Genomic DNA, 21,362 nt, shown 5'->3' with positions numbered 1-21,362 from the left:
GTCTATTTTAGTTTTTGATTGAGGATCTATGGGAACCAGTTAAATGTGGAAATTTTAAGCGGAGCCTGGAGGAATTTGGAAGAACTGTGAGAATTTTATATTGTTGTCACCTCAACCCCAGATAAAGAACAAAGATTTTGCAGCTGGCAACATGTTTGGGATTTTAAATCAACAAAGACTAGATGTTTCCTATAAAATCAGGCCTTGGAAGTTGGCTAAAAAAAGGTTAAGTTACAATGAAGGGGAATGAAGGATCTTGTGTCTTATTTTAATCAAGGAGTTGTGAGCTTAGACCATAAGACATAGGAGCAGAAATAGGCCACCAGACCCATCGAGTCTTCTCCGCTATTCAATCATGGCTGATATTTTTCTCATCCCCATTCTCCTACCTTTTCCCCATAACCCCTGAATAATCCCCTTAATAATCAAGAACCTATCTATCTCTGTCTTACAGACACTCAATGAACTGACCTCCACAGCCTTCTGCGGCAAAGAGTTCCACAGATTCACCACTCTCTGGCTGAAGAAATTCCTCCTCATCTCTGTTTTAAAGGATCATCCCTTTAGCCTGAGGTTGTACCCTCTGGTTCTAGTTTTTCCTACCAGTGGAAACATCCTCTCCACGTCCACTCTATCCAGGCCTCGCAGTATCCTGTAAGTTTTAATAAGGTACCCCCTCATCCTTCTAAACTCCAATGAGTACAGGCCCAGAGCCCTCAACCGTTCCTCATACGACCAGCTCTTCATTCCAGGGATCATTCTTGTGAACCTTCTCCGGACCCTTTCTAAGACCAGAATATCCTTCCTTAGATGTGCGGCCCAAAACTGCTCCGAATACTCCAAATGTGTCTGACCAGAGCCTCATACTGTCTCAGGAGTACATCCCTGCTGTTGTATTCTAGCCCTCTTGACATGAATGATAACATTGCATTTGCCTTCCTAACTGCCAACTAAACCTGCACATTAGCCTTAAGAGAATCTTGATCAATGACTCCCAAGTCCCTTTGTGCTTCTGATTTCCAAAGCATTTCCCCATTTAGGAAATAGTCTATGCCTCCATTCCTCCTACCCAAGTGCATAATCTCACACTTTTCCACATTGTACTCCATCTGCCACTTCTTTGCCCACTCTCCTGGCCCATCAAAGTCCTTCTGCAGCCCCCCTGCTCCTTCAATACTACCTGTCCCTCTACATATCTTTGTATCATCTGCAAACTTAGCAACAGTGCCTTCAGTTCCATCTTCCAAATCATTAATGTATATTGTGAAACGTTTGTTGTGCTCTGTCGCTTTAAGAAGCTATCACTGCGAGAGAGAATGCTGAGGATTCATTTGAAATTTACGAGCTGTGAGAATCTGTGTGTTTTGTTTGTTTTATGTGGATGTTTGTCGATGTGTTTTATCATTGTTTTGGGCTACATTTGTTAAGGTTTATCTTTCTGGAGAATTAACCTTCTCTTGAGTCTTTAATTAAAGGCATTTCTGGAAGTTTAGAAACAGAACCACAAGAACGCTTAAGGAATTAATTTCAGTTATTGTTGTAAAGCACATGCTAAGTTTCTCTGTTTGTGTGGATGATATTTGTGGGTTGAATGCTTCAAGCTTTGAGGTTTTCTGTCTGTGATTTAAATCAAACAGATTTAAATAAAGGACGTGTAATTAATGAAGCTTTTTTTCACAAAAGTTGTGAACCTAGAACCACATTCACTGGCCAGAGACATGATTCCAGGATACTGTGCTAAACTTGTGGGAATTTTAATCCGGATTCAAACTCACACATGTGAGAATGAGAGAGTTTTAATTGTAATGGTTATTTAAAATTTGGGACATGTGAAATAATTCTGACCATTCCTGTGTTCATTGAATCATAGAATCCCTCCAGTGCAGAAGGGACCATTCGGCCCATCAAGTCTGCACCGAGTCTCTAACAGAGCACCTTACCCAGGCCCTCTCTCCCTGTAACTTACACATTTACCATGGCTAACCTATCTAATCTGCACATCTTGGGACACTAAGAGGGAAATTAGCATTGCAAATCCACCTAACCCGCACATCTTTGGTCTGTTGGAGGAAACCGGAGCACCCGGAGGAAACCCACGCAAACATGGGGAGAACATGGAAAGTCCACATGGACACTCACCCAAGGCTGGAATTAAGCCCGGGTCCCTGGCACTGTGAGGCAGCTGCGCTGACCACTGTGCCACCATGCCACCCTATAGTTGAGGCCAAAACATTATCTGATTTCAAGAAGATATGAAATATAGCTCTTGGGGCTAAAGAAATCAAGGGATATGGAAGGAAAGTGGGAATCAGGAAATTGAATTCAATGATCAGCCATGATCAAGATGAATGGTGGAGCAGGCTCAAAGGGCTGAATGGCCTACTCCTGCTTCTAGTTTCTATGTTTCTCTCCACTGGGCCAGCATTCCATCCAGTGGCACAGTGGTTAGCACTGCTGCCTCAAAAAAGCAAATACAGCAATGGCTTTGGCATCTGCTACAATGTGACTGACAGTTTGACAACGGAGTCAAGGGCATCAGGAGCAAAAGATACCCTGGGAGGTGGAGAAGAATGTGATGGAGATTACGAGCGGGTCCTTGATAGGTTTTCTAAAGAGATTCAGAAAGGAAATAGCGAGTTGGAAAAAGTCCAGAATAAATTAATTTCCAGTTACATTGGAAACCTGTTGCCTCACAGCTGAGTACAAAATATAAAGAGTTGAGGGAACTGGTGGATAAGCTGCAGAATGGAGCTGATTGCTGGCAGGAGAGCACGTCTGACCTGGACAATCAGTTACATTGGGGACAGGGGGCAGATGATAGGGTGAGTGGAGCTCAGAAAAATCTACTGCTGTTCGGCCAAACTCTGGAACAAGATATTGATTTACAGTCAGAAAATATCAGATCAAGTGAAGAGTTAGAAAATGCAATGGGGATTTTGAGGAAGTTAACTCAGCCACAAAGAGACACCTCCCTGAGACAGACCACTCCCCGTGTTTAGCTAACATCAAACAACCTGAGACACAAATCAGTCATCGGTGAGAAGATGTCGTTGTTTTCTCCAAAAAAAAGAATCACTGAAAGCACTCCTCCCTCTCCTCTGCCTCTCCTGTGTGATAAGGGAATGCAGGTGTGTGAGGTTAGCCATGACTTCTGCACCGTCATGATCCACAACGCTTACTCCAAGTTGGTTTGCCCAGTTGAAGGAATACTGTACATTTGAGTCATAATTGTTGAAGCAGGGTGCTGTTTGAAAGCATCATAGATTCGAAGAATTAGTTTGGAAAGGGAATAAAAATTAATTTAAATTGCACTGCCGTGTGTTTCTGTTTGAAATAAATTCAGAATGTACTAAAATGTGAAAGGAATGTATTTGGGTTTGAATTGTGAAGGCCAATTTGCTCCCAAAACACAAAGATAAGGCTGCAGTTTGGCAGCAAACCAGTTCCAACTTTCCAAAACATCTGAGTTTAAATTGTTGAGATTCGGTTAACAACACATTTCACAAAGTATTTCTTTCAACTTTGATTAAGTAACAAATATTGAAAATTGAAATTGGTATTCAAAAATGGATAGAGAAAAGAGATGAAATTTGAACAAAATTGAAGAAAATAACATGAGGGAAGTTTTTTAAATTATGTAAGTTGATGCAATTGCCAAGTTTCCTCTGCCCACTCCCCGCCTCTCTCGGTTCCACAGAGAAGTTAACCCTTTCAGCCGACAGTCGATTTTTATAAATCTCCACACAGCCTTTGTTTTTTAATGTAACCTGTGATTGGACATATTAACTCACTGGGATCTTGGCCAGAGCCAGATGGATTGTTTGTGTTTTTTTTAAACAGGTGATGTTGTTTTCCAGCTCTGAGTGAAGTCAACAGTTTTGAGAATTAAAGCAGAGAATAAAATACTTTACTTTTCAGAAAACCACCAAGCCTGCTTAGGATATTGGAATTGATAAACATCTGACGTGAGTTGCTATTTCAAGCATTGAAAATGGAAATCACCTGTTGTTTAAGGGAAAGAACAAAGTTGATAATGCCTGGAATCAAACACAAATTTGGGGCAGCACGGTGGCACAATGGTTTGCACTGCTGCCTCACAGTGCCAGGGAACAGGTTCGATTCCCGACTTGGGTCACTGTCTGGGTGGAGTCTGCACATTCTCCCTGTGTCTGCGTGGATTTCCTCCGGGTGCTCCAGTTTCCTCCCAGAGTCGAAAAGACGTGCTGGTTAGGTGCATTGGCCATGCTAAATTCTCCCGCAGTGTGCCAGAGCAGGTGCCGGAGTGTGGCGACTAAGGGATTTTCGCAGTAACTTCATTGCAGTGTGAATGTAAGCCTACCTGTGACGAATGAATAAACTTTTACTTCAAATATTGTTAAAGTTTTTAAAGTTTATTTATTAGTGTCACAACTAGACTTACATTAACACTGCAATGAAGTTACTGTGAAATGTTTGGTTTCTTTTTAAAGTTATTATGAGTATATTTCATGTTTTAAAAGATTCTCCAGAACTCCGGAAATTGTAGTTTAAAGGAATGCATACATTCGGGTACGGAACATTCTGGTAAAGGGGAAGTATAGACGAGGTAAATGAGGTGGCACCTTTTTCTTGGAGATATTTAAAGTTTATTTATCAGTGTCACAAGTAATGCTTACTGCAATGACGTTACTGTGAAATTCCCCGAGTCACCACATTCCGGCGCCTGTTTGGGATAATGCTCCTAATCAGCACGTCTTTCAGTCTGTGGGAGGAAACCGGAGTACCCGGAGGAAACCGACGCAGAGACGGGGAGAATGTGCAAACTCCACACAGACAGTGACCCGAGCCGGGAATCAAACCCAGATCCCTGGTGCTGTGAGGCAGCAGTGCGAGCCACCGTGCCACCCCTTGTTTGTTTCTTTGTCCATGAACTGTTTGAGAGAAGTGAATTTTATAATCTGGCCACCATCTGAGACATTGGGATTGTGCAGGGGGAAATCAGCAAATATGTCGAGATGGAAAACCCCTTTGACCCCGGCTTTTGACTTTCTTTTGAAGTTTCCAGCAGAATTATTGAATGGTGCATCCTTTGAAAGAGAGTGGAATTCAGGATGATGATTGGTAAAATACCCAGCACCATCGCTATAGACCTGATAAACCTTTCACAAATACAAAACAAGGATTTGTGGGAGAGGACAGAGAGATAACAACAAGCAAGACAAAGTACATGTCTAGTTAATAACAACAACATGAGAGACAACATTTAACATGCAGGGAAATGTGTGAAGATGGCTTATGAATGTGAGACTCCAACAGAGAATTAAAGAAGGAATTGGAACACTGATGTGAGAGTGCAGAATTGGTTTGTAAGTTGTGAATGAACTAACATCCGAGAGTGCACAGTGCAGCTGTGCTGAAGAATGAAGTGTGGCACGGTGGCACAATGGTTAGCAGTGCTTCATCACAGCGCCAAGGACCCGGGTTCAATTCTGGCCTCGGGTCACTGTCTGTGTGGAGTTTGCACAATCTCTCCGTATCTGCGTGGCTTAACTCCAGGTGCTCCGGTTTCCTCCCACACTCCAAAGATATGCAGGTTAGGTTGATTGGCCATAGTAAATTGCTTCTGAGCGTCAGGCGAACTAGCAGGGTAAATAAATGGGGTTTTGGGGATAGAGCCTGGATGGGATTGTGGTCGGTGCAGACACGATGGGCCAAATGGCCTCCTTCTGCACTGTAATGATTCTATGATTCAAATGGGACTTTCTCAGCTGCTTGACTAACAGCGTGACATGAAATGGTTAATATGACCTGAAGAGTAAGAAATCATTTTGAAATGATCAAGGCACTGACACAGACTCCAGAGAAACTGACTGGAAGAACAAATTAAAGTAAATGGAATTTTGGATTGGGACAAATGAAGGCGAGGGAGAAATAATACTGAATAAGAATTATTACAAGATGGAGCAGGTTAAGGGACAGCTTGAGAATTGTTTTGAATCTATGCAATTTATACAGCAATTATATGTTATCACTGCTTTTATATCCAATTATACCACTTCAATTATGTCTGAAAATTAGTTGTGAGAAGGAGATTGTAAAGGGAATGGAAGTTGGCTACCTTGGGCTAAGCCAATGAGGAAAAGGGGGAAAATGCCAGAGTGAATGAATAGATTGAGTAAAAGGGGTGATAGATGTAACACTCCTGCATTAGAGTAAAATCACATGTTAATCAAATGCCCCACATCAAGGTTCTAATATCAGCAAGGTTGTTTACTTGTTTGAGGAACAAACAGTTTCTGGATTACAGACAAGTCTTTGGGTGAAGTTTTAATAATAAACCTACATAGGCAAAATAGGAATTTTTGAACAATGTTCTGTGCTCTGACTAACAGTATAACATTTATAGCTGTATTGGAGCTGGGAGCTGTGTTAGAATGCTCAGTGGGATTTGTGAGTGATCTTGGGCTTTGCAGGTTGGACTCTAGTTGTGGAGGTACTGAGTGCCCCTGGGGCAGGATTTTGGGAAATCGCCTTTGGTTCAGGACCCCGAGGAAGATTCACATTTCTACTTGGGGTGGTCACTCAATGGAGTTAGTGAAAGTCATTATTGTTATTCATAATTTTACCTTTCTAAAAATAAACTTTGAAATGGGAATGGAAAAATGAGCTGTAGTCCAGAAGCCAGTGTTGAGTGTTGTGAGGTACTGAGGAGGGTATCAAGGTTGCAGGAGTGCACCGGCAGACAGGAAGGTGGGTTGAAGTGTGTCTACTTCAATGCAAGGAGCATCTGGAATAAGGCAGGTGAACTTGGAGTGTGGATTGGTACTTGGGACTACAATGTTGTGGCCATTACGGAGACATGGTTAGAACAGGGACAGGAATGGTTGTTGGAAGTTCTGGGGTATAGATGTTTCAGTAAGAGTAGGGAAGGTGGTAAAAGAGGTGGAGGAGTAGCATTATTAATCAAGGATAGTTTAACGGCTGCAGAAAGACAGTTCGAGGGGGATCTGCCTACTGAGGTAATATGGGCTGAAGTTAGAAATAGGAAAGGAGCGGTCACGTTGTTAGGAGTTTTCTATAGGCCCCCAAATAGTAATAGAGATGTGGAGGAAGAAATTGCAAAGCAGATTATGGATAGGTGTGGAGGTCACAAGGTAGTTGTCATGGGTGACTTTAACTTTCCAAATATTGATTGGAACCTTTATAGGTCAAATAGTTCGGATGGGGCAGTTTTTGTACTGTGTGCAGGAGGGTTTCCTGACACAATATGTGGATAGGCCGACAAGAGGTGGGGCCACATTGGACTTGGCCCGTTTCATTACCCAGTACCAAGTGTTCGGTTTGTTTGTGGGAGAGCACTTTGGAGATAGTGACCACAATTCGGTGTCTTTCGTTATTGCAATGGAGAGGGATAGGGCCATACGGCAGGGCAAGGTTTACAATTGGGGGAGGTGGAATTATGATGGGATTATTTTGATGCAGCGAATGGTAATGACCTGGAACTCGCTGCCTACGAGGGTGGAGGAAGTGGAGACAATAAACAATTACAAAGGAAATTGGATGAGCGTTTGGGGCATTTCAAAAATAAATGCTGACTAAATATCTCTGAACTTCCTCACACCCGGTCACTCTGTCATTCTTGTGAAATTTGAAATCAGGTATTTGCAACATGACTCAAAGAGCATCAGCCCACTGGAGGCAAAGTTGTGAGACCGGCCAGTCCAGCAGAAAGAAACCCTCCGACCCTCCCCAATGACCAACTGTGAGACTGAACAAAATGCAGTCCTGGATGTAATTGAGAGCAGAAACAATAACAGCAGACTCTCATCCCCATATTCACTTCTGAACTCGCTGGTGTCTCAGCAGATTCGATAACTGAGTGAATCTTTTCCCACATGCAGAGCAGTTGAATGGCCGCTCTCCTGTGTGAACTCGCTGGTGTTTCTGTAGGTTGGATGACTTACTGAATCCCTTCCCACATTGAAAGCAGCTGTATGGTCTCTCCCCTGTGTGATCTCGCTGGTGTGTCTGCAGGCTTCATATCCGAGTAAATCCCTTCCCACACTGACAGCAGGTGAATGCACTCTCACCAGTGTGAACTTGCTGGTGTCTCTGCAGAGTGGATGAATCAGTGAATCCCTTCCCACACACCCAGCAGGCGAACGGCCTCTCCCCAGTGTGGCTGTGCCGATGAGCTTCCAGTGGAGAGGGCACTTTGTATCTCTTCCCAGTGTGTTGTGCCTGATTCAATTGACAAACAGTTTATTGAGTTACGCCAGCGGGGAGAAGCCACAGGGGCTGACCATGTACAACTCCACCCAACAAAGAATATCATCAATTCTTATCCAGTTACTCAGCGCATCCGGGCTGGACACAATCCAATCAGAATGGCGATAGATTACATACATTATAGGTTCAATAAAATTAGTATCTGGGCATTATGGGGCTTTGTGATCATCTCATGGACAGGTGCCCCATCATGATGCTTTCCAGACCCCCCTTGGGGGGGGGGTCTTTCTTGGGCTTTCTTTGTACATCGACTCCCTTAGTTAGAAATGGGGCGGATTAAAAGTTCTCAAATGGACGTCAGCACCCTTCCTTTGTTTTAATCTAATGACCACATGGTCTGGGAATCATTTCTATTTAATACTCTCTCTTTTTAAACTCTTTTCTTCAGTATCCAATTCCAGAATTTTCCTTTCCTTTGTGTGACTTGTGTCAGGAATAAATCTTTGGACCTGACAGGAAGTTTAACCCAAGATCAATCCAACACAGGATTGGTCAGAACCATTTCACATGTGTCAAATTTTAAATAACCATTACAAATTAAAACTCTCATTCTCACATGGGTGAATTGTATCCGGATTAAAATTCCCAGATGTTTAGTAAAATATCCTGGAATCCTGTCTCTGGCCAGTAAATATGGCTCCAGGTTCATAACTTCTGAACAAAAAAAGTTTTATTGATCACACTTCCTTTTTTAAAAATCTGTTTGATTTAAATCACAGACAGAAAACCTCAAAGCTTGAAGCATTCAACCTACAAATATCATCCATACACAAACAGAGAAACTTAGCATATGCTTTACAACAACAATGACCAAAATTAATTACTTAAGCGTTCTTGTGATCCTGTTTTTAAACTTCCAAAAATGCCTTTAATTAAAGACTCAAGACAAGGTTAATTCCCCAGAAAGATAAACCTGAACAAATGTAGCCCAAAACAATGATAAAACACATCTACAAACATCCACATAAAACAAACAAAACACACAGATTCTCACAGCTCGTAAATTTTAAACAATGAATCCGCAGCATTCTCTCTCGCAGCTATAGCTTCTTAAAGCGACAGAGCACGACAAGCTCACAACTCCTTGATTAAAATAAGATACAAGATCCTTCATTATAACTTAACCTTTTTTAAGCCAACTTACAAGGACTGATTTTAGAGACAACATCTTTGTTGATTTAAAATCCCAAACACGTTACACCCAAACACCGGCAAAATCTTTGTTCTTTATCTGGGGATAAAATTCTCAGTTATTCCAAATTCCTCCAGGCTATGGTTAATATTTCCGCATTTAACTTATTCCCAGAAATCCTCAATTATAAACTAAAATAGACACATGAGTTTCCGGGCAGTCTCAGGAATATGGTCAAGATAGTCCAGTCCCACAATGCCTCACATTCAATCTGCAGTCCTTCAATTATAACAGAATATGTGGCTGTATGTAGCTGCCTTGGCCATGGTCAACCCCAACCCCAAGTGTGCCTTCTTGAACTGCTGCAATGCCTGAGGTGTACGTACACCCACAGTGCTGTTAGGAAGGAACTTCCATAGAATCATAGAAAAACTACAGCACAATACCGGCCCTTCAGCCCACAAAGTTGTGCCGAACATGTCCCTACCTTAGCGATTACTAGGCTTACCTATAACCCTCTATCTTACTAAGTTCCATGTACTTATCTAAAAGTCTCTTAAAAGACCCTATCGAATCTGCCTCCACCACCCACCACCCTCTGAGTGAAAAACTTACCCCTGACATCTCCTCTGTACCTACTCCCCAGCACCTTAAACCTGTGTCCTCTTGTGGCAACCATTTCAGCCCTGGGAAAAAGCCTCTGACTATCCACTCGATCAATACCTCTCAACATCTTATACACCTCTATCAGGTCACCCCTCATCCTTCGTCTCTCCAAGGAGAAAAGACTGAGCTCACTCAACCTATCCTCATAAGGCATGCTCCCCAACCCAGGCAACATCCTTGTAAATCTCCTCTGCACCCTTTCTATGATTTCCACATCCTTCTGTAATGAGGCGACCAGAACTGAGCACAGTACTCCAAGTGTGGTCTGACCAGGGTCTTATATAGTTGCAACATTATCTCACGACTCTTAAGCTCAATTCCTCGATTGATGAAGGCCAGTACACCATACGCCTTCTTAACCACAGCCTCAACCTGCACAGCTGCTTTGAGCGTCCTATGAACTCGGACCCCAAGATCTTTCTGATCTTCCACTCTGCCAAGAGTCCTACCATTAATATTATATTCCGCCATCCTATTTGACCTGCCAATATGAACTACCTCACACTTATCTGGGTTGAACGCCATCTGCCACTTCTCCACCCAGTCTTGCATCCTATCAATGTCTCGCTGCAACTTCTGACATCCCTCCACACTATCCACAACACCTCAAACCTTTGTGTCATCAGCAAACTTACCAACCCATCCCTCCACTTCCTCATCCAGGTCATTTATAAAAATCACAAAGAGTAAGGTTCCCAGAACAGATCCCTGGGGCACTCCACTGGTGACCGACCTCCCTGCAGAATATGACCCGTCTATAACCACTCTTTGCCTTCTGTGGGCAAGCCAGTTCTGGATCCACAAAGCAATGTCCCCTTGGATCCCATGCCCCCTCACTTTCTCAATAAGCCTTGCATGGGGCACCTTATCAAGTTTCCAGTTACTGAGAGACAAGAGATGAAATTTTTGGGCCTCTCACAAAAATCTTTGTTTCTTCATTGGACACAGGTGAGGTCCCAGAGGATTGGAGGATAGCAAATGTGGTCCCGTTATTTAAGAAGGGTAGCAAGGATAACCCGGGTAATTATAGGCCAGTGAACTTGACGTCCGTGGTAGGGAAATTGTTGGAGAAGATTCTTAGAGATAGGATCTATACACATTTAGAACTGAATAATCTCATTAGGGATAGACAACATGGTTTTGTACAAGGGAGGTCATGCCTCACAAATTTGGTTGCGTTTTTTGAGGAGGTGACAAAAATGATTGACAAGGGAAGGGCCGTGGATGTCGTCTCCATGGATTTTAGTGAAGCATTTGACAAGGTCCCTCATGGCAGGTGGTGCAAAAGGTTAAATCTCACGGGATCAAAGGTGAACTCACTACATGAGTACAGAACTGGCTTGGCCATAGAAGACAGAGGGTAGCAGTGGAGGGGTCTTGTTCTGATTGGAGATCTGTGACTAGTGATGTTCCGCACGGCTCTGTACTGGGATCTCTGCTGTTTGTGATATATATAAATGATTTGGAAGAAGATGTAGCTCATCTGATTAGTAAGTTTGCGGACAACATAATGATTGCTGGAGTTGTGGATTGTGATGAACATTGTCAGAGAATACAGCAGGATATAGATAGGCTGGAAAATTGGGCGGAGAAATGGCAGATGGAACTTAATCCAGATAAATGCGAAGTGATGCATTTTGGTAGATCTAATGCAGGGGGGAGCTATACAATAAATGGCAGAACCATCAGGAGTATAGACACACAAGAGGGATCTGGGTGCGCAAGTCCACGATCCTTAAAGGTGGCAGCACACGTGGAAAGGGGGGTGAAGAAGGCATATGGCATGCTTGCCTTTATTGGGGCATAGAGTATAAAAGTTGGCATATGATGTTGCAGTTACATAGAACGTTGGTTAGGCCACATTTGGAATACTGTGTCCAGTTCTGGTCGCCGCACTACCAGAAGGATGTGGAGGCTTTGGAGAGAGTGCAGAAAAGGTTTACCAGGATGTTGCCAAATATGGAGGGTATTAGCTATGAGGAGAGATTGAGTAAACTAGGGTTGTTCTCCCTGGAAAGACGGAAGTTGAGGGGGCGACCTTATAGAAGTTTATAAAATTATGAAGGGCATAGATAGGGTGAACAGTTGGAAGCTTTTTCCCAGGTCAGAAATGACAAACACAAGGGGTCACAAGTTAAAGTAAGGGGGGCAAGGTTCAATACAGATATGCGGGGGACGTATTTTACACAGAGGGTGGTGGGGGCCTGGAATGCACTACCAAGCAAGGTGGTTGAGGCAGACACGCGAGGATCATTTAAGACTTATCTAGATAACCACATGAACAGACTGGGAATAGAGGGATACAAACGGATGGTCTAGTTAGTAACACATGATCAGCGCAGGCTTGGAGGGCCGAAGTGCCTGTTCCTGTGCTGTATTGTTCTTTGTTCTTTAAAATAGACACATGAGTTTCCGGCAGTCACAGGAATGTGGTCAAGATAGTCCAGTCCCACAATGCCTCACATTCAATCTGCAGTCCTTCAATTATAACAGAATATGTGGCTGTATGTAGCTGCCTTGGCCATGGTCAACCCCAACCCCAAGGGTGCCTTCTTGAACTGCTGCAATGCCTGAGGTGTAAGTACACCCACAGTGCTGTTAGGGAGGGACTTCCAGCTACACATTCCAGACTTTCACTAGACTGTAGGTGGATACCAGATTGATACATTCCATTCAACCACACCCAAGGTGAGTTATTCCAATTCCTTTATTGTCCAGGACAATATATTCACAATATCTTTAAAACAGAAATTAAACATTCACATTTGATTTCAGGTATTAACATATTCTGTTAGTTTGTTCTTTATTGTCAATGTCAGGCTGGGGTTGTTCCTCTTGGAGAAAAGGAGGTTGAGGGGAGATTTGATAGAGGTGGACAAGATTCTGACAGGTTTAGATAAGGTGGACAAAGAAAAGCTGTTCCTATTAGCTGATGGGACAAGGACTAGGGGGGGACACAGATTTATGGTTTTGGGTCAGAGATGCAAGGGGAGGAGTGGGGAAGGAGTGGGGGGGGGGGAGGGGGGGGAGGGTGGGGGGGGAGATGTGAGGAAGAATATTCTGATGCAGTGAATGGTAATGACCTGAAACTCGCTGTCTATGAGGGTGGAGGAAGTGGAGACAATAAACAATTAAAAAGGAAATTGGATGGGCATTTGGGATGTTCCAAACAGAACGAAGAACAAAGAAAATTACAGCACAGAAACAAGCCCTTTGGCCCTCCAAGCCTGTAGCAACCATGCTGCCCGTCTGAACTAAAACCCCCTACCTTTACGGGGACCATATCCCTCTATTCCTATGCATTTCATATATTTGTCAAGACACATCTTAAAAGTCACTATCGTATCTGCTTCCACTACCTTCCCCGGCAACGAGTTCCAGGCACCCACCACCCTCTGTGTAAAAAACCTGCCTGGTACATCTCCTTTAAACCTTGCCCCTCGCACCTTAAACCTATGCCCCCTAGTAATTGACTCTTCCAACCTGGGAAAAAGCTTCAGATTATCCACTCTGTCCATGTCCCTCATAATCTTGTAGACTTCTATCAGGTCGCCCCCCTCAACCTCTGTCGTTCCAGTGAGAACAAACCAAGTTTCTCCAACCTCTCCTCATAGCTAATGCCCTCCACACCAGACAACATCCTGATAAATATTTTCCGTACCCTCTCCAAAGCCTCCACATCCTTCTGGTAGTGTGGTGACCAGAATTGAACACTAGATTCCAAGTGCGGTCTAACTAAGGTTCTATAAAGCTGCAACATGACTTACCAATTTTTAAACTCAATGCCCCGGCCGATGAAGGCAAGCATGCCGTATGCCTTCTTGACTACCTTCTCCACCTGCATTGCCACTTTCAATGACCTGTGTACCTGTACACCCAGATCCCTCTGCCTATCAATACTCTTAAGGGTTCTGCCAATAACTGTATATTTCCCATCTGTATTAGACCTTCCAAAATGCATTACCTCACATTTGTCCGGATTAAACTTCATCTGCCATCTCTCCGCCCAAGTCTCCAACTGATCTATATCCTGCTGTATCCTCTGCCGGTCCCCATCGCTATCCGCAAATCCACCAACCTTTGTGTCGTCCACAAACTTACCAATCAAACCAGTTACATTTTCCTCCAAATCATTTATATATATCACAAACAGCAAAAGTCCCAGCACTGATCGCTGAGGAACGTCACTTGTCACAGCCCTCCATTCAGAACTGTACCTTTGCACTGCCAACCTCTGTTTTCTTCTGACTAAATATCTCTAAACTTCCTAACACCCTGTCTCTCTGTTATCCTTGTGATATTTGAAACCAGGTATTCGCAAAAAGCCCACTGGAGACTGAGACCGGCCAGTCCAGCACAAATAAACCCTCTGACCCTTCCCATTGACCAACTGTGAGAATGAACAAAATGCAGTCCTGGATGCAACTGAGAGCAGAAACAATAACAGCAGAATCCAACCCCTGGAATCACTCGTGAACTTGCTGGTGTCTCAGCAGCCGGGATGAAACGCTGAAACCCTTCCCACACTGAGGGCAGGTAAACGGCCTCTCGCCAGTGTGAACTCGCTGGTGTCTCTGCAGGCTGGATAACTGAGTGAATCTCTTCCCACACTGAGAGCAGGTGAACGGCCTCTCTCCAGTGTGAACCCGCTGGTGTGTCCGCAGGTTAGATGAACAAGTGAATCCCTCCCCACAATGAGAGCAGGTGAACAGCCTCTCGCCAGTGTGAACTCGCTGGTGTGTCCGCAGGCTGGATAACTGAGTGAATCCCTTCCCACACTGAGAGCAGGTGAACGGCCTCTCTCCAGTGTGAACTCGCTGGTGTCTCTGCAGGCTGGATAACTGAATGAATCCCTTCCCACACTGAGAGCAGGTGAATGGCCTCTCCCCAGTGTGAACTCGCTGGTGTGTCTGCAGGTGGGATGACTGCATGAATCCCTTCCCACATTCAGAGCAGGTGAATGGCCTCTCCCCAGTGTGAACTCGCTCGTGTGTCCGCAGGCTGGATAACTGAATGAATCCCTTCCCACACTGAGAGCACGTGAATGGTCTCTCCCCAGTGTGGCTGCGCCAATGAGCTTCCAGCAGAGATGGGGCTCTGTATCTCTTCCCACAGTCCACACATTTCCATGGTTTCTCCATGGTGCAGGTGTCCTTACCTCTCTCTTGGGTGGACAATTAGTTGAAACTTCGTCCACACACAGAACAAGATTATAGTCTCCACCCGCTGTGAATGGTGTGATATTTATTCAGACTGTGTAACTGGTTAAAGCTCTTTAGTCAGTGCATTAGAACACTCTCACTCGAGTGTGGCAGTGTGTTGATGCATTTTCACTCACACTGACAATTCAAATCTTTTCAAATCGACAGACTGGACAATCATTTCTCCTTCTGGATTCAAAGTTCGATGATATTCAGCTCCCAAGAAATAAGACTCTGTCAGATCGAGGCGTGACGTTTGAGATTTCAGCCTGTGATTCCTCTTTCAATATCCTGTAAAATGAGTTTCCAAAAGTCATCAGTGTCAGTACAGGATAGAAATTCAGAACAGACAATTTCTATGGAACATTCTTTCCTCTCTCATTCCCCAGAAGCTGTAAATCTCCATCCCACACACTCTCTCCCCATTCTCAGCAGGTCTGGCAGCATCTGCATGGAGAGAAAAGAACTGATGTTTCCGAGCTTTGACAAAGGGTCATCTAGACAAGAAACATCAGCTCTTTTCTCTCCTTACAGATGCTGCCAGACCTGCTGAGATTTTCCAGCATTTTCTCTCTTGGTTTCAGATTCCAGCATCCGCAGTAATTTGCTTTTATAAGGCTGCAGATACCACCTCCCAAGTAACATGCGTGTGCCCAAGACATCACCACTTGTTTCCCTTATTTCTTTCGCACCCATGGTGCTCTCCGCAGTCAACACAGAGGAGAAGTATTCATTAAAAATCTCACCCATCTCCTGTGGCTCCACACACAGATGGCCATACTGATTTTTAAGGGGATCTATTCTCTCTCTAGCCACCCTTTTACTCTTAATATAGCTATAGAACCTCTTGGAATTTTCTTTAATCTTACCTGCCAGATCCATATCAGACCCTCTTTTTGTCCTCCTGATTTCCCTCTTCAGTATTTTCTTACACTTTTTATAGTCAGAGTGATTCACTTGTCCCCGATTGCCTAAACCCAATGTATGCTTCCTTGTTTTACCTGACCAGAGCCTCAATGTCCCTTGTCTGCCAGGGAACCCTAAATTTACCATTCTTTCCCTGCATCTTAACAGGAATATACTGCCCCTGGACTCTTGATATCACACTTTTAAAACCTCCCAATTGCCAGTCATTTCTTTCCCTTCATTGATCTCGCTTCCAAACTAAAACCGGCCGTCTGCCATTACCCGCACTGATGTGGAAATGCCGGCGTTGGACTCGGGTAAACACAGTAAGAAGTCAAACAACACCAGGTTAAAGTCCAACAGGGTTATTTGGTTCACCCGCACTGCGCATGCTTCAGGTCCCGCCCCTCATTCATTCCGATTGGTTGGAGGACCAGCCGCTCCCGCTCGGTCCTCCAGCCCCGCCCCCTCTTCCTATTGGTCCGGAGCTGCCGTCAATCAGTCCCCGGGCATTGTGATGTGGAGCATGCGCAGTGTCATTGCTGTCCTTGGCGCTTGTTTGTCCCGGAGAAGCGGAGTCAGCGTTAGGCGGTGGCTGGGAGGATTTGGAAACACTTTGTGGATCCGCAAACCCTTCAGAATCATTGTCAGCTCCCTGGTTTGCAGCTGCGGGGCTTCTCCCTCCCTCCCTCCCGGGAACAGGCCCAGGTTAACGGCCCCATCCTGGCTCAGCCACTGGAGGATGGTTCACATCAGAGGATGGGGGAGAGGGACAATAAATAAGAGGTTACACTTTGGCCTCAAATCAATGAGGACTCTGATCTCTGGGAAGGAAGGAAACCCTGGGAGGTGGGCGGGGAGGATTCACAAACACCCTCTGGAGGCCCCAACACCCCCAATAAGACCCATTGGTTTTATTGTCAGTCTGCAGACAGCAGCTGGAGAACTGAACCCAGTAAGAGTTTTAACAACACCAGGTTAAAGTCCAACAGGTTTATTTGGTAGCAAACACCATTAGCTACCATTAGGTGTTTGCTACCAAATAAACCTGTTGGACTTTAACCTGGTGTTAAAACTCTTACTATGTTCACCCCAGTCCAACGCCGGCATCTCCACATCAGAACTGAACCCAGACAGAGGAGAGGGAGGGAGCAAACTGGGAGTGGAGGAAAGAAATGGTGAGATGGGTTTGGATTTCAAACCAGGGAGGAGGGAGAGTGTGTGGGACAGGAATTTATTGATTTGGGGAACAAGAGAGGAAGAAATGTTCCAGAGAATTAGAATTGCCTGTTCAAAATTTCTATCCTGGACTGACAGTGATTAATTTTGTAAACTCCTTTTACAGGTGAGGTGAAGAAACATCACATCAAAATCAGACAGAGTCTCGATTCACTTGGACTTAAATATCCTCAGACTTTGAACGTGGAAGGAGAAATGTTTGTCTTCTGTCTGGAGGAGAAGATTTCAAACATCAGTGTGACTGAAAAAGCACCAAGATACACGCACACCTGAGTGAGAGTGTTTCAGTGAGTTGACTGTGGAAAGAGCTTTATCCAGTTACGCAGCCTTAAAAAACATCACACCATTCACAGCAAGGAGAAACTGTACACGTGTTCTGTGTGTGGATGAGGCTTCAACTGATCGTTTAACCTGGAGAAACATAAGGACACCAGCACCATGGAGAAACCGTGGAAATGTGGGGACTGTGGGAAAGGATTCAGTTACCCTTCTCTGCTGGAAAACCATCGGCGCAGTCACACTGGTGAGAGACCGTTCACCTGTTCTGTCTGTGGGGAGGGATTCATTCAGTCATCTGGCCTTTGGTCTCACCAGAGAATTCACACTGAGGAAAAGCCATTCACCTGCACCTCCTGTGGGAAGAGGTTCAGGCATTCTTCAGCACTCACTGTGCACCAACGCACTCACACCGGGGAGAGACCATTCATCTGCTCCGTGTGTGGGAAGGGATTCACTCAGTCATTCCACCTGCTGTCACACCAGCGAGTTCATACTGGGGAGAGGCCGTTCACCTGCTCCGACTGTGGGAAGGGATTCACTGGGTCATCCCACTTACTGTCACACCAGCGAGTTCACATTGAGGAGAAGCCATTCAGCTGCACTGACTGTGGACGGAGTTTCAGACAGGCATCCTCCCTCATTGCACACCAGCGAATTCACACTGGGGAGAGACCGTTTACTTGCTTTTTGTGTGGAAAGGGATTCACAGTTTTACCCACCCTGCTGAGACACCAGAAAATTCACACTGAAGAGAAGCCATTCAGCTGCACTGACTGTGGAAAGAATTTCAGGCAGTCATCCAACCTCACTGCTCACCGACGCACTCACACTGCAGAAAGACCATTCACATGCTCCGTGTGTGGGAAGGGATTCAGTCGGCCATCCAACCTCTCTGCTCACCAGCGAGTTCACACAGGGGAGAGGCCATTCACTTGCTCCGTGTGTGGGAAGGGATTCGCAAAGTCTTTCAACCTGCTGGCTCACCAACGCACTCACACTGAGAGGCCATTCAACTGCTCTGTGTGTGGGAAGGAATTCACTCAGTCACAATGGCTCCTGAGACATCAACAAGTTCACAAGTGACTGCAGGGGTTGGATTTTGCTGTTTTTGCTGCTGTTCAGTATTGACAGTCTGACAATATTTTATTTCTGCTGATGTTAACAAACCCTATAACTAGCTGGAATTTAATATTCTGGTAGTGTCACTGATTTTCAGGGCTGCAATGCCACTTTTTAAAAGCACCACCAGTGATCTTCCCCCTTAATTGAAGAACTCTCAACAGGAACCTGTTTAGAATAAAGTTAAGAACTTTTGCTTCAATTCTAATTTGATCTTTGGGCAAAATCTCCAATTCATTCTCTGAAAGATCCATCTGCAGGGCACAAAGTATTTATTTTCAATGCTTGTATTGAGATTTTCTGGAAAGCTACTCTTTGATTTTTAAGGGCTATTTTTTGGTTTCCAGGGCATCGTTTTCCATTCTCAGTCACTCCTTTATTAGTGATGTAGTCACGTAGTAACATTACCTTTTGTGTTTCTGTTAGTTTACTTCTTTGAATAAGATAGCACAAATACTGAAGACTGTGTATATATTAAATCTTTTAAATTGGAATCTATGAATGATATTTTTTGTTAACTTATTTTAAAAATACTCCCATACTCTCTTTCCAAAATGAGAATTCTAACTATTTGACACAAGGTAACTGAATCAGATGTTTACTGGTTCAGACGGTGGAGCAGGAAAAATCTCTCCCGATTCTGATCTTCATTGTGTGTGGATTTACATTGATAACCCATCAATAACCTCACTCCACCAGCTGAGATCAGCTCTGACCGGGGATTCTGTATGTTGTCTGTGAATGTTAAACTGCAAATAAAAGCAGTTTAGAATATGAACCTGGATGAATGTATCTCAATTTCTAATGTGACGACCCAAGTGATTGTAAGTACGTTCACAATATCTGTTTACTCAAATTCCTGAGCTGTAAACCCCACCTCCTGAGATATATAAAAATAATCGAGACTTGTTCAGCAGAATGAGGAAAGGTCTGCCGATGGTTGGATCATTCCTTTTGAGGCTCACACTGCTATGAAACTAGTTCTGTAGCAGGAAGACACAACTCCTCCACACATCACCGATAGGCTGCTGAGTCAGTGAACTTTTTTTCTCAAAATAGGTGGCAAAGCTGTTCCTCCAATTTGAGACTCTGTCTCTGCAGATGTAGCAACATCGGGAGAGACAGAATCTGTGATTGGAGGAGATGGTCCTCACAGTTTCTGTCTCTCCCATGTACAGGATGATTTATTTTCTTCCAGTAGTTCCTCCCAAGACATAATTTCTGCGGGCCTTTTGGCAAGTCATGTTGCAGCTTTATAGAACCTCAGTTAGGCCGCACTTGGAATACAGTGTTCAATTCGGGTCGCCACACTACCAGAAAGATGTGGAGGCTTTAGAGAGGGTGGAGAGGGTACAGAAAAGATCTACCAGGATGTTGCCTGGCATGGAGGGCATTAGCTATGAGGAGAGGTTGGAGAAACTTGGTTTGTTCTCACTGGAACGACGCAGGTTGAGGGGAGACCTGATAGTTTTTTTACACAGAGGGTGGTGGGTGCCTGGAACTCGCTGCCGGGGGAGATAGTGGAAGCAGATACAATAGTGACTTTTAAGGGGCGTCTTGACAAATACATGAATAGGATGGGAATGGAGGGATATAGTCCCCAGAAGGGTAGGGGGTTTCAGTTCAGTTAGGCAGCGTGGTTGGTGCAGGCTTGGAGGGCTAAAGGGGGTGTTCCTGTGCTGTAATTAACTTTGTTTTCTTTTGAGAGTGAATTCACCATCCACAGCTGTTCACTTTGAACCCTGGATTGAAATATTCTCACTCTGGGTTTAAGGCTTCCTGGCGTAATACACAGATTTAGATCTTACCACCAAACACCAATTCATATCCTCATCCGTGTCCCAGATTTAAATGTGGTTGTCCAAACTAGAAAACAGATATAATTTGACTCTTTTTAAACCTGATTCACCACACCCTGCCACACTAACTACAAGAGATTGTGTTTGGGACCAGTTGTTCCGTTAAAGTCTGGGTTGTTCTCAATGGTGACAGTTTTAACCTCCATAACCTGTCCTAACCCTTCTGCCCTCCAGGGGGCTCTGTTTTTCTGATGGTGACATTCCCTGTTTACCCAGTCAGCCCTTGAATTGTTTGTGAATCCAGTCACATGTCGGTTCGACTGGATCAGGGCGGCAGATTTCCTTCCTTGAAGGGAATTAGAGAACCAGATGTGTTTTTACAACAATTAATTCATGCTCATCAATATTTTTATTGAAACGTGGTGGGATTCAAAGCCAGGTCCCAAAATCATGACAATAAATAGAGAAAATGCTGGATAAACTCAGCAGGTCGGTTCTTTTCAGAACTCCAGCATCTGCTGGATTTTGCTTTACCTCCAAATCATTCTCCTGGATTACTCCTGCTCTGGCTCTAATTCCAGTCAGCTCAGACAACAAAAACAGGTTCCACAAAATCACAAACATTTAAAAAAGGAGGTAGACAAAAGGCAGGTAACTATAGGCTGGTTCGCTTAACTTCTGTAGGAGGGAAAATGCTTGAATCTATCATCAGGGAAAAAATAGCGAGACATCTGGATATAAATTGTCCCATGG

The 21,362-nt window shown here is 44.3% G+C and overlaps 1 pseudogene; it reads right to left on the bottom strand.

Annotated features, from left to right (window-relative positions):
* Positions 1-7,815: 7,815 nt before the first annotated feature.
* Positions 7,816-15,207, bottom strand: LOC144483917 (uncharacterized; annotated as a pseudogene).
* Between the last annotated feature and the right edge of the window lie 6,155 nt (positions 15,208-21,362).

Source organism: Mustelus asterias, unplaced genomic scaffold (assembly GCF_964213995.1).
Source record: "Mustelus asterias unplaced genomic scaffold, sMusAst1.hap1.1 HAP1_SCAFFOLD_84, whole genome shotgun sequence".
Lineage (NCBI taxonomy): Eukaryota > Metazoa > Chordata > Chondrichthyes > Carcharhiniformes > Triakidae > Mustelus > Mustelus asterias.
The sequence above is the reverse complement of the archived record's forward strand: the minus strand, read 5'-3'. Positions and strand labels throughout refer to the sequence as shown.